The following is an 18,521-nucleotide window of genomic DNA, read 5'->3' as shown; positions in this document are numbered from 1 at the left end:
TTTTTTTTTGGATAAATATTGACGATCAGTGAATAAAATACGATAAGCTAATTGAGAATAAGGGGATAGTCTGGACTAGGATACATCACAAAGATCACTCTTTTCTCTCTTCTTCTTCTTTTGCCTAATGGAGCATGTTCTTAGAAAACTATGTCACTAGCGTAATCTTCAGTTATATTTGTTATATATAAAATAATATATAAGTATTATTTAATAATAATATTTATTTTAAAAGAAAGAAAAAAGAATGCTATCTTAAATTTGAATTCATATGTTGCCTTCTCTGAACCTAACTGATGTGTTTTTCCATAAGTAAATAACTCTTTGTTAACTGTTTTTTTTTAAATTTAAATTTAAAATGAAGAACCAGTTGGCAAAAGTCAAAAACCTTGTCTATATAATGGGCATTCTACAGAAGTCTTGAAAATAACTTTTATGCAATCTTCCATAAAACATCTTTCCGCCTAATCATTAGATCTATTCATATATATACAACCACTATTCGAAATTACTTTCTTCCAAATTCTTCATTCTTTTGGGTTGAGTTCTTGTGGTTGGGAAATCAAAGAGTGCAGCTTTGATTTAGAGTAGGCATTGTATCCTGGGAATAGATTTTTATTTAACCATTTATACCGTATGAGGGAAATTACTATACAAAAGATAGTTTCCTGGAACACCTCATCTACTGGTTTCAGATGTCTTATTATATTATTTTGCTTGAGTTTACTCTATTGATTTATTTTCAATATATTTTTATAACAATATTAGCATTACAAACTTTTAATTAGTAATACCAAAAACGTTTGATTACAATCTCAAGATAGGACTCTGCACGCGCACCTCACGGAGGCTTGCTGAACGCTCATACTATAGTGTATAAAATTTTTCCTCGGCTTACTCGTTGTTCATGAACTATCTAAAATTATGGACTAACGCCACTTTTCTTTCATTTGTTACAGAAAAGTCACATAACTATTTCTATTGCACACAAATGATCACTCAACCGAAATTATCAAACTTTCCGGTAGAAAAACGTGATGTGGCAGTCCACATGGATTTTTAAAATATTTTTGGACCAAATAAAATAATTAATACCCAAACAAAACATAGAAAATCGACCCATACATCCAGCCTAACCCGCTAAAAATAAAAATTCACCCGCTAAATAAACTTAAAAGCTAAAATGCATTCCTATTGCAAATGGATATCTCCTCTTCTTCTTATAAAAAAACAGATTTTTTTTGATAGTTTCACTTTAGTCCGTAATCTCGTGCCCATTATTATTTTATAAGAAATAGAAGAAAAATCGTGAAAAGAAGAATACATGTCACTCTCTTTAATCTTTAACTTCATACCCATTACTATCTTATAAAATTAGAGTAAAACCATAAATAAAAAAAGAAAAAAAAATCTGCTTTTTATAAGAAGAAAAGAGATGTATTTATAATAGGGATGCGTTTTAGCGTTTGGTTTTATTTAGGAGTGGATTTTTATTTTTAATGGACCGGGTTGGGTGTATGAGTGAATTTTCTATGTTTTGTTTGGGTGTTAATTATTTTATTTGGTCCAAAAATATAAAAAGTCACGTGGATTGTCACTTTACATTTTTCCATCGAAAAGTTTGATAATTCCGGTGGAGTGACCATTTGTGTGCAATATAAATAGTTGGACGATTTTTGTGTTACAATCGAAAGAAAAATGACTTTAGTCCATAATTTTGGATAAGTGGGTGATCATCCATCCCAGTAATGGACTCGTTGGAGTTCCCGTCAATTGACTCAAGCTCAATGCTCACAATCATTGCAACAAACAAGTAAAACAACCCATCAAATAAGAGCTAATAGCTTATTTTTTTTGAAAATGATTGGCTGTTTGGATTATTAGGCATTTGAGAAAACGAAAAAGGATAAAAACAAAGACTAATTTATTGGTACATGATGGCCAACACTCCAATTGTTTAGGGATTTATTAATCTAAAAGTGCTAATCCTTCTTTCACAGTCCTTCAACAAGACTACGTGGAAGATAAGTACATAATTAGATCCGTAAGGTAATTACAAATTACAATATCATATATCTATGATAAGCGTAGTAATTGGTAACCAGTAAAAATTATAACTTTCTGTCACATGTTAAACCAACATTACGCCATCAGTACTGTATAAGTCGAGTTAAATCCTAATTAATGCAAACGCCAAAAAGGAAGTTAGCGCTGTATTAGTAAAAAATAAATATTATACGTGGAATTATATGAGGATGACATGGTAAAATATGTGGGTCACTAAGAAGATGACAACTGAAGTGTCACATTAAAAGATTCACGATTTATAACAGGTACGAGCAAATCACTCACGAGACGAAAGGGTACGGTTGCTCGAGCCTAAATTACTCAGTGAAGAGACATAGACAGGATGAATCAAGACAGTAAAGAGGGAAGATTCATGAACCTCTAATTAATGTGGAAGAAGAATTGGAACCGTTACAGAATCTCCATGAACACTTACGGTTGCCAATTATAACGTTTCATTAATGTCATTAATGCTCATAATGATTCGGTCATAAAAGGGAAGAAACGTTATATTTATAAATTCCTATATAAGGGAAGGGAATTTCACTTGTAAGGACACGTTCTAATTATTATTAGAATATAATTATTTTCTTGTGCTTTCAATTGATTATTTTGTCATTTCTTATTATAATTTTCTTTCTTATTTCTGAGACAATATTGAATTTCTTGATTATCAGTAACCTGAGTACTTCTAAAAATAGGCTTTAACTGAGAATCCAATTCTTTGGTTAAACAAATTGGTTCCGTTGCCGGGAATCTGATAATCTTCTCTTACTTTCCAAATCACTCTCTCTCAACTGAATCATGTCGAATGTCAATGACAACAACCAACAGGTGGAAGGAACTCCAGTTCCGTCACCTCAAGGAACCCTACGCAATTCAAGAGAAGCATCACCAGAAAGATCCACTACTCATAACAATGAGCAACATGGAAATGAACAAACTGTCGAGCAGGATGCTGTGAAGCAGTTAATTGCTGAGTACGTAAATGATGCTCTCCAGGGTTTCGTGAGGGGACTACTAGCTGTGCCACCCACACCTCCACCATACAATACTGCAACTGTGAAAATTCCACGGTCAGGGTTGGTTAATTCTGGAAGCGGAAGAACTCCCAACGAGTCATGTGATAGGAGACCAGGTACGCCTAATAATTCTGATTTATAAACTTTAATACTAACCTTGCAGAAACAGGTGAAAGAACAAAACGATCGTATTGAGCAAATATCCGGCGTACCACTTGTGATCAAAGGAGTTGATTTCGACAAATATTCACAACAACTATGGAAACCAAGCGCATCTCCATTACCAATTCCCAAAAAATTCAAAATGCCTGACATCCCAAAATACGATGGAACGACCGATCTACGTGACCACGTAACTGCATTCACCATGGGAGTAAAAGGAAATGATTTAACCAAGCAGGAGATTGAATCTGAGCTGGTCAAAAAGTTTGGGAAAACACTTACTAATGGAGACTTAACATGGTACTCTCTTTTACCTGAAAATTCTATTGACTCTTTTACTGAGCTTGCAGATCTATTTATAAAAGCACACTCAGGTGAACAAAAAGTTGAAAAGAGAATGGAGGATATATTCAAAGTAAAGCAAGGAGATACAGAATTGCTTTGAGAATTCGTAGACAGATTCCAACGTGAAAGAATATTGCTACCAAGAGTACCTGATAATTGGGCAGCCATGGCATTTGCAAGCAATTTAAATGAGAAAAGTTCAGAAGCTACAAGGAGGCTTAAACAGAGCCTACGAGAATTCCCTGCCACGACATGGAATGATGTCTATAATAGGTACATCACCAAATTACGAATCGAAGAAGATATCGTAGCTCAGTCAAGGGTTGAAGAAAAAACAGGTTCGAGGCGGTCAGAATCTGAGAAGAGGTCCGGTAAGAATAGGTACGAGCCTTATATGGGACCTTCGGGGCGAGAAGCTCGTTCCAAATTCGAAAACGTGCGGGCTGATCACAGGTTCAAAAATAGAGATTCAGGTTCGTCATCGTCGAGATTCAGAAAAGATCGAGGTGAACGCAACAGAGATGCTAATACAAACGCAAGGATTGGGGATTACAATTTTAATGTGAGTACCTCCGAGTTGGTCTCTGTTTTAAGAAGCATGGGGGATAAGGTACGATGGCCTAAAGTGATGAGATCAAATCCAAATAGAAGAAACCCAGACTTTTGGTGCGAGTTCCATAATGACCACGACCATAGAACATCAGACTGTTGATTATTACAAGGTGAGGTGGAACATTTATTGAAGCAGAAGTATCTGACGGAGTTGTTCAGCGAGAAGGCAAACAAGCTTACATGAAAAATAGGCAAGAGCCCCTAAAACCTCCGTCTCCAAAGAGAACAGTAAATTTGATAAACGACGGAGAAGAAGTCAACGGCGTAACCTATACAGCTGCGAGGAAAACAACAAAGTTCACAATAACTCACGGGAAGCGAACTCGCCAAACTCTGGAAGACGACAACATAACCTTTGATGATATAGATGCCGATGCCGATGGATTAATGATTCCTCACAATGATGCACTGATAATATCTTTACTTATACATGATACTAATGTAAAATGAGTTTTGATTGACCCAGGTAGCTCCGTGAACATCATTCTATTACGAGTGGTGAACGAAATGCTGATGGGCGATCGTGTAGTTCCAAAAGCACGTTCCTTATCTGGGTTTGATAACTCAACCGTTGTTACAAAGGGCGATATTGAACTAAGCACATACGCAGAAGGGATCATCAAAGAAATAAAATTTCAAGTGATAGACACGGATATGGCCTATATTGTGATTCTTGGGAGGCCGTGGATTCATTATATGGATGTTGTGCCATCCACATTACATCAAGCTATCAAATTCCCTTCAAAATGGGAAATTCAATAAATTCGAGGATATAAACAAACTTCAAGGAGAATCAATTCGGTGATACAGCCAAGTCAAAAAGATATGAATGCGAGTCAAAAAGATACGAGTGCAAGTGAGAAAGATGCGGGTGCAAGTGAGAAAGATATGGTAAATCAAATTTCAACAGAAATTGTATCAAAACAAATAGACGTGGACTCCAGACCAGATGTAATTTAAGAGCCAGAGGAGAACAAAAATATTAAAACAACGATTGAGGAGCTTGAAGCTGTTCCACTATTCGAACAATGGCCAGATTGAAGAATTCATATCGGAGCAAGGATAAATCAAGATATGAGAGGTAAGTTAATTGAATATTTAAAAGCTAACACAGATTATTTCACATGGTCCCATTCAGATATGACAGGTATACCTCCGGAGGTGATGACTCATAAATTAAATGAAGATCCATCAGTCATACCTGTCAAACAAAAGAAGAGGAAGCAAAGATCATTCAAAAATCAAGTAATCGATGAAGAGGTACAGAAACTCTCAAAGATCGATTCAATACGCGAGGTAAAATATCCTAACTGGTTAGCTAATGTTGTGGTAGTTCCGAAAAAGAACGGTAAATGGAGAGTTTGTATGGATTACACTGACTTAAATAAAGTATGCCCGGACGATTCATTCCCTTTACCGCATATAGATCAATTGATTGATGCTACCGCATGCCACAAATTATTAAGCTTTCTAGATGTGTATTCTGGTTACAATCAAATAAAAATGGACCCCTTAGATGAAGAAAAAACTTTATTTATCACAAATAGGGGGACTTATTATTACAAAGTCATGCCTTTTGGCTTGAAAAATGCTGGAGCCACTTATCAGAGGTTGGTGACCAAGATGTTCCAAGAACACCTGGGAAAGATGATGGAAGTGTACATTGATGATATGTTGGTCAAATCTATACAAGCGGAAGATCATTTTCAACATCTTTCAACTACCTTCGAGATCCTCCGCAGATATAATATGAAACTGAACCTAGAAAAGTGCGCTTTTGGCGTAGCTTCAGGTAAGTTTCTAGGCTTTCTCGTATCTAATAGAGGAATTGAAGTAAATCCTACACATGTTAAAGCTATTGAAGAAACACCTGATATACTCACAAGCAAAAAAGATGTACAAAGATTGACAGGTAAGATTGTAGCTCTGGGAAAATTCATTTCAAGATCTTCAGAGAAAAGCTTTAAATTCTTTTCAGTGTTGAAGAAGCAAAATCAGTTTGAATGGACTGAGGAATGCCGACAAGCCCTCAAAGATTTGAAGGCATACTTAATAAATCCCCCCTCACTATCTAAACCAAGGGATGGAGAAAGACTATTTGTATATCTTGCAGTTGCAGAAGTAGCTATAAGTGCAGTTTTAGTAAGGGAGGACAAAGGTAAATAATCTCCTATTTATTATGTTAGTAAATCTTTGTTAGATGCTGAAACTAGATATCCTCATCTAGAGAAACTAGCTTTAGCATTAGTCATGGCAGCTAGAAAATTGAGACCATATTTTCAATGCCATCCTATCTCCGTAGTAACTGCATATCTATTAAGGAATATTTTGCATAAACAAGAATTGTCAGGCATACTAGCCAAGTGGGCAATAGAACTAAGTGAATATGACATTATTTATCAACCTAGAACTGCAATAAAATCTCAAGTTTTAGCAGATTTTGTCGCAGATTTTAATACAAAAATAATTCCTAAAGTAGAAAAGGAATTACAAATTTTTATTGGAGCTAATCCAGGTACGTGGACTTTATTTACCGATGGCTCTTCAAATGTCAAAGGAGCCGGTTTAGGTATTGTCTTAATCCCACCCTCAGGTAAAAGTTTAAGACAAACAATTAAATGTTACCCTATTACTAATAATAAAGCAGAGTATGATGCTGTAATTGTACTCTCCATAGAGCAAATCATGATTAAAAGTGACTCTCAACTGATAGTCAATCAGATGCAGAGGACTTACACTGCTAGAGAGGAACGAATACAACAATACTTGGAAAAGGCACGAGAACTGGTCAAGCAATTCCAATCATGGAAGGTCGTGCAAATACCCAGGGAAGAAAACGCAGAAGCAGATGCGTTGGCTAACCTTGCTTCAGTTGCAGAAGTAACAAGTGAAGAAAATGCTATTGTAATACATTTATTTCATTCAGCACTTGACCAGGATAAACATGAGGTAAGCTTTAATAATTTAACCTGGGATTGGAGAAACGAGATTGTTAATGTTTTGCAGTACGAGATCGTACCTGAAGGCAAGAAAGAATCTGTCACGCCCCAAACTCGGGGAGCTCGACCGGCGCTCAACCGAGTAAACCCGACTGAGAAAGCCTGTTAGATTTTATTCTACCCAAACTCATTCATAAAATAATAGGAGATGTACTCCATTAATCAAACACTGAGAAGATTTCATTAACAACTTTCTTTTTCATTCCCATTAGCAGCTTCCTTCATAATTTTCAAAATATTATGGGTTTATAGAATTAATGAAAAACATGATTTCCAAATACCAACATATCTAGTTCAGTTCCCAACATCAACCACAACTCACAACCTGTCTACGGAGTCTTTAAGTACAATAGAAGAGTAATATGGAAATGCCGGTAACAAGACCCCGTCTATACCTCAAAACACAGTACATGAGAAACAAATACATGATCCTGAAATGAAGTGGGGCTCACCAAATCAGCTGAAAAGAGTGTACTGCTATCACTGATCAATGACACCTACTGTAGAACCACCTGCATCTATTAAAGATGCAACTACCCCGGCAAAAGGGACGTTAGTACTGTCAAATAGCACTAGTATGTATAGCTAAAAATCCTCTTTCAAAATAGAATGCCCATATAAAAAAAGGCAACACATAGAAACAGCAAGTCAAAATCCACAATATCCAAATGTCCAGTTAAAACATAATAATTTTCAAAATACGAACTTCATATATAATTTTTGGTTGGGAGATCATTAGCACCGATATACCATTGTTCACAATACCAATGTTCACAATACCAATGTTCACAGTACCAGTGTTGACAATACCAATATTCACAATACCAGTGTTCACAATACCAATGCTCACAATACCAGTGTTCACAATACCAGTGCCACCGTACTTTTAGTATGGAATCCGATACGACCCGATCGGCTAGGCTATCTCATTAGAGAATCAACCACAATTACCATCAATACCAATACTACCGTAAATTTAGTACGGAGTCCGATCACAACCCGATCGGCTAGGCTATCTCATTAGAGAATCAACCACAATTATTGTCAATATCAATACCACCGTAAATTTAGTACAGAGTCCGATCACGACCCGACCGGTTAGGCCATCTCATTAGAGACATCAATCACAATTACTATCATTACCAATACCACCGTAAGTTTAGCACGGAGTCCGATCACGACCCGATCGGCTAGGCTGTCTTGTTTGAAGACATCAACCAAAATCTCAATTTCAATTAAGATGAATAATTTATCACATCAATCTCATACTAAATAAGGAGAATAATTCAGAAAAATAATATAGGTGCAAATATATTTACCTCATCATCTTTCACATTGTATAAATCTCCACTAGTATTTTTAGTCATTCACAACGGCAATATTTCCTTGGCTCTTTTGGCTATTCACAAGATTCTTTATTCAAGGACGGTGGCTATATTTGATATTTCACACTTTTATTTCTTCCCTCTCATGTATCATCATCATAAATATCAACATACATATAATATTCCGGAAATCACAACTTTAAGTTCATTAGAAATGAACAATCTAAGCACAATAGATTTCTTTCCGAGAAATGAAATAATATAATTGGCAATTGATGTGCAAGTTAAAATCATCAACAAGTAACACACCATTTATTCTTGGAAATACTTTTCCCCAAAAAGGATAATATACAATTTTCACTCACGAATATGTAAGAATGCAAACCACATTAAAAATACCCACAAAGCATAGTATTTGTTAAAACAACCACTTATGGCATGACTTGAGTACGAAAGCTTTTAGGCAATTCTATTTTAGAAGTCATTTTAAAATATTTGAGTCGAGGCTCATTTCATAACCTTTCTCACATCATTTTATTTTATTGGCACCATTGGCCACACGTATAACTTTCACTCTTGCACATTGGCCACACTTTATATCCCAATTCACTTATTTCATTTCCAACCACCTTTATAGGTTATCAACAATAATACATTCCCAATCTAGACTTTAGGTACACATATGAGCAATTTCGAGTCTTAAGAATATTGAGATCTTCTCACACAATTAGTATACTAGTTCTCATCTAAAACACGACTCAAAGCCACAACATTTTAATATGCAAACCATATTTTTAACATCTATCTTTCGACATAAGGCTCATTCGGAATAAACAAGTTTATAGGGAATAACCCGGAATATAGAACTTAGGAATCTTGAGCCAATCATACTTGATCTTACGGAAACATTATGGATATCTATTCTAAGAGAGAAAATTTAGCCAACATACCTTGCTTTGAGCTTTCCTTAAATTACTAAAACGTTCCGGAAATTCTAGCAATCCCAATCTATTTTGAGATATAACAAAAATTGAACCATTATTAGGAATATATTCATGATCTCAACTCATTTGAGCATTTTATCAAACACTAGGTATGCAAATCTAACTACAAAATTCTTCTACAAGATTTCCTTCACTCCACAATCCAATCTTTACTTATTTGAGCTCAACAATCTTCCCACAAACCTTATTAGTACAAGCATGTATAAATAATGCTCTTATACCCAAGAATCATACTCCAAATCAACCATCTTTTATCCAAATTCGAAATTGGAAACTAGGGTATGGAACCTTACCTCTTAGATGAAGATCTTGTGATTAGCTTCCTTGATTCTTGAAGATTGGTGCAAGATTGGATGATTATAATGTTAGGTTCCCTCCTTCTCTCTCTAAAATGCTCTTACCTCTCTCTAAAACCCTCAAACAAAACACCCCAAAATAAGCCCCAAAGTCTATTTATCAAAATGGGGTCGGGTTATGAAAAGAGGAAAATTAACCCTCCGAACTCAGCCATGCGGTCGCACAATGGACCGCACAATTGATGTGCGAGTCGCACAATGGTTGTACAAATCGGTGCCCAGAACTGGGTTGTTCAGGTCCATTCCGCGACCAGTTTGCGGTCACATAACCATTTTGCGATCGCATAATGGTCGCAGAATCGCATTCTGTCAGCCTTTGGTAATTCGGTCATAACTTCTTGTAGGAAAGTCCAAATGATGAACGGTTTGAAGCGTTGGAAACTAGAATCAAAGGGATTTAATTTTATAGGTAATAAACCATATAAATCTTCATATCAAGATAGTTATGCTCATTTGAATTTAGGTCTTATGCGAACTCACGTGAAACTTTATTCTATCATGAAAGTTTTAACTTGCCTTAGCCTTGGGGCTCTTCTTAGACCATAAACCATTCTTAGTGCACTTCATACATATATTATCAAGATAAATTGATATCATTCATATAATAGTCCCTTTTTTGCACGCAAAATAATATAATTAGCGCACATCAACTTTCTTAATAGCGCTTAAGTATTTCAAAATTTTTACGGGGTGTTACAGAATCTCAAGTGCTTCGACGAAAATCTGCTCGTTACTGCCTAATTTGAGATAATTTATATCAAAAAATATTTGGCGGTACTTTAGCAAGGTGCCTTGGACCCAATCAAATGGAGTACGTGATGAGGGAAGTACATGAAGGACATTGCGGAAATCACGCAGGTGAAAAATCTTTAGTTAAAACACTAATCAGGGCACGATACTCTTGGCCTAAAATGGAAGAAAATGCGGAAAAATTTGTAGCCAAATGTGATAAATGTCAACGATATGCCAACAATATGCATCGACCTGCAGAGTTACTACATATAGTTATTTCCCCATGGCCATTTATGAAATTGAGAATGGATATAGTAGGGCCTTTACCACAAGCTAAAGAAAAGGTACGGTTCTTATTAGTGTTAACAGATTACTTTTCAAAATGGGTAGAGGCAATAGCTTTCAAACAGGTACGAGAGAAGGAGGTGAAATACTTCATTTGGCGAAATATTATATGCCGGTTTGGAGTCCCAAAAGAAATCGTATGTGTTAATGGTCCATAATTTATAGGCTCAAAAATCATGAAGTTCTTTCAAAGTTGGCAAATCAAACGAATAACCTCTCCACCTTACCATCCCGTGGCAAATGGACAAGCTGAGTCAACGAATAAGATTATCATCAATAATTTGAAGAAGAGACTAGAAAAATCGAAAGGGAATTGGCCTGCAGAATTACCAGGAGTGTTATGGACTTATAGAACCACAGCAAAAAACAGCCACGTGAGAAACTCCATTTTTGCTTGTGTACGGTTCAGAAGTTTTAATCCCGGTTGAAATAGGAGAACCAAGCACGAGATTCACATTGGCAATGAAAGAGTCGAACGATGAGGAATTAAGAACAAACTTGGACTTACTCGAACAAAGAAGAGAAGCAGCTTTAATACGGATAGCAGCACAAAAGCAAATCATAGAATGATACAACAACAGAAAGGCTCACCTCAGGTACTTCAAAACTGGGAACTTCGTTCTTAAAAAAGTTTTCCAATCAACGAAAACAACTGGAGCAGGAAAGTTAAATCCAAATTGGGAAGGACCCTATAAAATTTGAGGTATCGCTGGAAAAGGTACCTACGAGTTAGAAACCATGGATGACAAGGTTTTACCCTCGAGTTGGAATGCTGTTCATTTAAAGAAATATTATTTCAGAGCAAAAGAAATACCCACGGTCAGGTATCGTTCAATTACAATTTTTGTTTTGTACAATTAAAATTATACTAACAATTTTAGATGATAGGCAAAAAGCTAGCCCACACCAAATGATGATATTAGACCTGAAGGACACGCTGAAGCAACATTCTTCCCGGTCTAGGGTTGCAACCTTTCTGATGGAAATATAAAGGGTTAAGCAGTCATCATCTAAATTATATATACCTCCGAGTCCCGTATGTTTTTCCTTTTCAGGAAATGGACCATATGGAAGGAATAACCAAGTGCTCGAGATTTCATACTTCAAAGATCAAACACTTAGGGGACTCTCTCTCTCTATATATATATATAAGGAAGGCAAAGAAGGCAAAGAAGACTGAAAAAGTCAGAATTCAAATCAAGCTTATGGTCTACACAATAAATCGAAAGTTCAGAGCAAAGTCAAGAGCCAAAAACGCAAGCCTGATTCAAAAACCTATGAAGAATACACTCGTGGATGTAAATTTCAAAATCTTACGAATGTTTAGGTTAAAGGCAATATTTAGTCATGGGTTGCAAGATATACCCTTGAATTTTGTAAAATCTATTGTAAAGAAAATAATTACGAACGAGTTATAGATGATACTTGAATACATGTAAAGTGTTATACAATTTGAAAGTTTGAATGATACAAAACTTCCTCAAAGTTATTCAAAGAAACGTGTGTGTTCCTATTTCTTCTTTCGTATGTTTACACCATTATGATGTTGAGACGTCTTCTTCATTAAGTGTCGTTTATAAAAGGGTCCTCTTTTATAATTCATGCTTGTTCAAAAAGTCACGGAGTATTGAAGCATTTTTAAATGCATAATAAAAGAGTAGAACAGAAACTCAAAATGAAATATTATATAAATCCAGTTAAAACTAAGTGTAAACTTAGTTCAAACCAAAGTATTTGATATTGAACCCCAAAACGGATCAGGGGTAAAACTTGCCAACCATTCCACAAATAAAAAACAAACAAACACAATAATCTTTCTAAACACAAGTTCACTATGGGGCAGATTCTAAAGTAGTACTATCAACAACGGGAGAAGTCAAGATGGAATCATCATCAGCAGGAGAAGATTCGACTTGAGCAGAAGAGATTGGAACACTAACTTCACCAGGAGTAAGTTCATCACCCTCGGGAATGCCGACCTTAGGTGAAGAAAAGTTTTGACTCTGCTGAGTTTTTTCAATGGTTTCTTTAGTTTTTGCAATCTCAGCAGTCAACTCAAAACCTTCCTGGTTAGCCTCCATTAAAGTCTCGAGGCGCGTGTTCAAGAAAGCCCAGCTTACATCAAGAGTTGATTTATCCTTAAGGGCCTCGTCATCCCTCTCCCATTGCTCAATTTCGGCCTCCAACTCTTCTTTTCCAGTCAAAGCAGCATCATAAGAAGTTTGTAAAGGGGCGAGTGATCTCTCTAAGAACTGGACCTTCTTAGAAGATGCACGGAGGTCTTCTTGAGCCTGAGTGAGTGTTTGAACAAGCTCTCCGGCATAGACTTCCTTCTGATTAAGCAGTTCTTTCAGACCCCTAATTTCCTCAGTAGCTTTAGAAAGCTGCTCGACAAATGAAGACTCAAGGAGGTCTTTATCCTTGCCCACTTGAATGGAAGAGGCTTTTTCAATCGCCAATTCTGCTGCCATCACTTTCACTTGCTATTCCAAAGCACACTTTTCCTCATCTAAAACTTCTTTTTCTAACTGAAGGCCTTCAAATTGTTCTTTCCAGTTGTCTGCTTCCATATGATAGTCTTTGACTAATTGCTCAGTATGGACAATTCTCTTCATAAGCTTTGTGCCTATCAGGTTGATCTACAAAAGAAAGGGAAAAAGTGATTATCAAACAAAGATAAAGAAATCACAAGGAGAGTAAAAAAAATAAAAAGGCTAAGGCTTATACCTCAAAGATGAATGGACAATGTCATTCATCCATATCAAAGAGCTATGGTTTTCCAATTTAGACTTCTCAACTTGGCCAATCAGCGGTTTCGGCCATACATCAGCTTGGCCAGACTTTTTCAAAAGATTACCATCCTCGAGGACTTCAATGATAACTCTTTTCATTATCCTACTACTACTGGAAGAACCAACATGCGCGGGAAACTGAGAAGTGGTAGCAATAGGGACAGTTGAGGAAGTAAAAATATCCACGGGAGGAGCAGTGGTAACAATAACATACGCGGGAAACTAAGAACCAATAGGAGCAGATACTGGAAAGGACGCAAGGGGTGCTTCATCAGAAACTAAGCCAAAGTCTTCACTATCAAACCCACGAGAAAACAACTGTTCTGTAGAGTCACGAGTTGAACAGTCATCTCTTCATCAGAGCTCACCAAAGTTGCACTTTTTAGGCTCATTCACGGGAACTGAATTTGGAGGAGGAGTGGCTTCATCATCCGAAACAACACGTCTCCTAGCCCGAGGCTTACGCACTAAAAAGCCCTCCTCTCATTCCTCTTCACCCTCAGAACCATGAGCTCTCTCTTCTTGAAAAATATCTTTAAATAATTTTTACTGGAACTGGGTTTAAACGAGATATTTTGATTCAAATCCTGATTTTAAAAGCATGTGGTATTTTACTGAGATTTCCTGATATGAACGTTATATGCTTTATTGCTCGTCACTACTGCTTAGTCTTTATTTATTGTTGTTACTTACTGAGTTGGCATACTCACGTTACTCCCTGCACCTTGTGTGCAGATCTAGGTGTAGCTGGACACGGTAGCGATTATTGATTGTTTTGGTTGCAGATTTTCTTGGAGATAGCAAGGTAGCAGTTTGGCGATCGCAGCCCCTGCTCTTCTCCCTCTTATCTTCCTCTAGTTGTATTTAGCTATTTTCCAGGCTGAGTTAGCCTTGCTATTGTTAGACAGATTGTAGTAGATGCTCATGACTAGTGACACCCCGATGTCGGGCTTTTCCTTCCGCACTTTTGTTTTGATTTGAACTCCTTTGCGAAGGTTTTTATGTTAAATAGCATTGAAATTATCTTTGAAATAAAAATATTGATTTGTTTTGGAAATGAGTCGGCTTGCCTAGTTCCACGATATGCGCCATCACGACAGGGGTTTGTTTGGGTCGTGACAGATTGGTATCGGAGCCTAGGTTACATAGGTCTCACGAGTCATGAGCGGGTTTAGTAGGGTCTTGCAGATTGGTACGGAGACGTCTGTACTTATTTTCGAGAGGCTGCAGAACCCTTAGAAAAATTTCACTTTCTTGTATTCTATCGTGCGAAATTGATTCAGCTTGAAACATAACTCTTTGAATTCCTTCCACGCATTTGTACATGAGCGCTCGGTATCAGTTGTGGATCGCTGGCTTGTGATTCTATGAACGAGGTTTGAGGTATGTATTATGTGTTTTGGTGATGGGCTAGTATGAAGGACTTGAGGCCAGGTTTAAACCGTAGCTTTGGCTTGGTAGCTTCAGTTGTAACCTGTACATTTGGACTCATATGTCCGGTAATGCCCCTACGAGTGGAATTCGTGGTTCGATGAGCGGTGGAATGGCTTTGTGATGAGTATGATGTAACTACGGGATGTGTTAAGACAATTTAAATGTGACGAGAAGTATTTCCTTAAAATGTAAATGAAGGCCATTGGGCGCTTGATTTTTCATTTTGATGTGATGTACGGTCTAGAGTGTGAATATTTTGAAGGATCTTTCTCGTTGTTAAATTTTGGAGCAAATTAAATTCTCATGTCTTGTCAATGAGTTTGGACTCAAGAAGAGTAAGTGATTGTGTAGTAATTGTGGTTGCGAATGGGTATTTTTGATATTGATGGCTCGAGAAATATGATCTTCGAAGAGACTTAGAGTCGGTAACATTTTATTGGTTCAGGTGCGACAGAGATACATTTTGATTTAATGCAGTAGTTGGGTAGCAAAGTATGAGGGAAGACATGACGGGAAATGTTTCGCGGTGGTTGAAGTACTAGCAGGTCAAGTAGGAGAAGTAGAGGTTGAGAAGTTTCTTAAAGGAGATGATTTAACCGAAGTAAGAGTGGCAGATTAGCATATGAATTCACTAGTAGGGTAGTCGTGCGCCTTGAGAAAGTGTAGAATGGTTTGGAATCGTGTTAGTATGTGAATCGGCCTGCAGACTCTATTTTGAGTAATGGTTAGTGTACAAAGGAAAAAAAAATTGAATATGGCAGAAAAGAGTGTGTTTGAAATGAATAGAGGTGTGAAGATCTGATTATCGTGTTAGGTGCAATATGACTTGAGTTAGGAAGGTATTGTTGACATACAATTGATGCAAATAGGGAAAGTGCTGATTTATACAAATGGTGGGCGAGCATGAACTCAGGAGAATTTACGGATTTAGTGGTCATTGCACTAGTGCAGTGTCATTGGAAGATGTCGGTGAGGAATTCCATATGTGGGTTATCTCCTGTGTGCAGCTAGCGGTGCCATGATGTTGATGAAGCATTTGCGAGGAATATTACTCGCTACCCAGCAGGAGGTCGCGTGTGTGATTTTGGCTGGAGATTTAGAATGTTCATGAAAGGCTTAATAAAAGACTTCGAAAAGTCTGGAAGGTTAACGGTGCGAGCCTTTGGTAATCGAAAAGGAGAAATCCTTACGGGTTCTAATTTTATATAATTGCAGCTTAAGGCTAAGTGGGGGAGTCTGCTATCGACGAGTAGATTGCACGGTTATGGGTCGTATTAGTTTCGGTTCGAGGTATACCGGTGAATCAGTTATGACTTGCAGAGGTCGAGATCGAGGATGACTCGGGTAAAGGAATTTCTGGACACAAGCTGTATTACACTCTATGGTTATAGGAGGACCATAAAATAATTGAGTGGTTATTCACAAAGAATGTAGTGTACATGGAGCGGGAATTGGCTCGGTTACGTAGGAGTGTGGATTACTCTTTATTCCCTTGGGTTTTGGTGTGCTAATAGGGCACAGGTCGTTTCGGTCCGTTTGGTCAGTTAATTTGAGAATTGAGTAGAGTGGATGACTCTCGAGAATGGTTCCAATGGATTCAAGATTTATAAATATGGCTAGAAAACTGGGAGTTGCATTGAACGCTGTTGAGACTCGTGGCATCTTATATCATTGTGAATTATGTATTTCAGTATCAAGAAGGTGAAGGAAACAATTTTAGGTTCACATAAAGTCTCTTCGGAGTAAGTATTTTTGGTTATGGAACCTTTGGTATACATAAAAAGAGAATTTGGCGGCTTATAAGCCTTAGGGCGGCGTGATTCTATGCTAGAGTTCGTGGGGTAAGTTTTAGTTAAGGATTGTAGTGTTCTAACAAGGAAAAAGTAGCAATTTGAAGGCAATTTAGAAAGAACTTGGAGAAATAGGGCAGCTTGGTAGTAGGTTGTGTTAGCACAATAATGGGTATGATCAGTTCTTTGGGTACTTATGATGTGGCTAGTATCTACAGGTGTTTCGTGGCAATGCTCTCGAATTTGGCAACTTGTGTGGCTTGGTGGAGTTAGAGAAATTCAGTTCAGATAACTTGGTTATGTGCAAATGGATTGCAAAGTGTTCATGATGGGTTCTACCATGGTTTGAACCGGATATTTTTTACCGATGTACGGAACGTGTTGTGTGTTATGATCTCCTCCTAGAGAGAAGCAAGAAAGAGGTTTCTGACTAATAAGGTATGTAATTTGCTAGTGACTTAGAGTTGATAATGGAATTCTTATGCTTGTCAAATGATGGCATAATAGATGTGGTGTGTTGTGCGGGAATAAGATTTACATGTACAAGGTCACAATTCAGTTTTGAAGGGAAGGACATAAATTCTTAGGCAGCATGGACAATTTTAGATGACTAAGTAAGTGATATTACTATTTGGTATGGCTTGATGAGAGTGTACATTTCAGAAGGGGCAGTGTGTTTTGATTTTTGGGTACTTCGCTGGTATTGCGACACTCTCCTGGTTGATCGACTGTTGATATTCAAACTTTTGCCAGGTGGAACAGAAGAATTTTTAAAGTATTTCTCATGGGATGATTATGTATGAGAGAGGTGTTAGGCATTCGGGCGGTGGAGGTGGAATCAAATATGGTGATTCATGTGTTCTATGGAATTGGAGATTGGGAGTTCTCAGGAGCAGATTATTTCATGGTTGTGGACTGTGAAGTTGTGGCCGGAGCTAGCCAGATGATAGAAGTGTTATGATTCCGTCATTTTGGACTTTCGGAGGTTGTTTATCTATTGGTGGCTGGCTATAGTTGATTTGGGGCTCATTGGTAGGCCCAATTAGGATGTGTATTCTACACCGAGCCGGATTGATTTGCTCTATACTGCTATTGTTGAAGGATGTGCCATTCGGTTGATGTGAAGCTTATTCGTGTTCTGAAATGATCTGCGTGTTACTCTTCTATACTACGAGGAGTTGTGATTCGTTGGTTATATGCACATAAGGTGCGGTTCTATTGTGGCCTTATAGCAGAATTTGAGCGAGAATAGTATTGGATATTGCTTGGTTGATGATGTATTGGTTATGTCCTTTGCATGGTGTCATTTACTTCTCCGTGGTTATGGTAATGCACTTTGGGTACTTGATGTGGAATTGCGCATGATTATTGATTTCAGCAGGGTGGCTAGAGGTGTTTCATATGGACCAGTATTTTGATAGGGTCGCGTATTGCAGCAGAGTTATGTGGAAATATGATCCCTCGTGTAAGATTCGTGTGTTATGGTTCTGCGGTGTGTGATGGGTTCTTAGCATTGCGTAGGGGTGGTACTCGTCG

The sequence above is a fragment of the Nicotiana tomentosiformis genome, chromosome 2, assembly GCF_000390325.3.
Source record: "Nicotiana tomentosiformis chromosome 2, ASM39032v3, whole genome shotgun sequence".
NCBI lineage: Eukaryota > Viridiplantae > Streptophyta > Magnoliopsida > Solanales > Solanaceae > Nicotiana > Nicotiana tomentosiformis.
Note: the sequence above shows the minus strand (reverse complement) of the source record.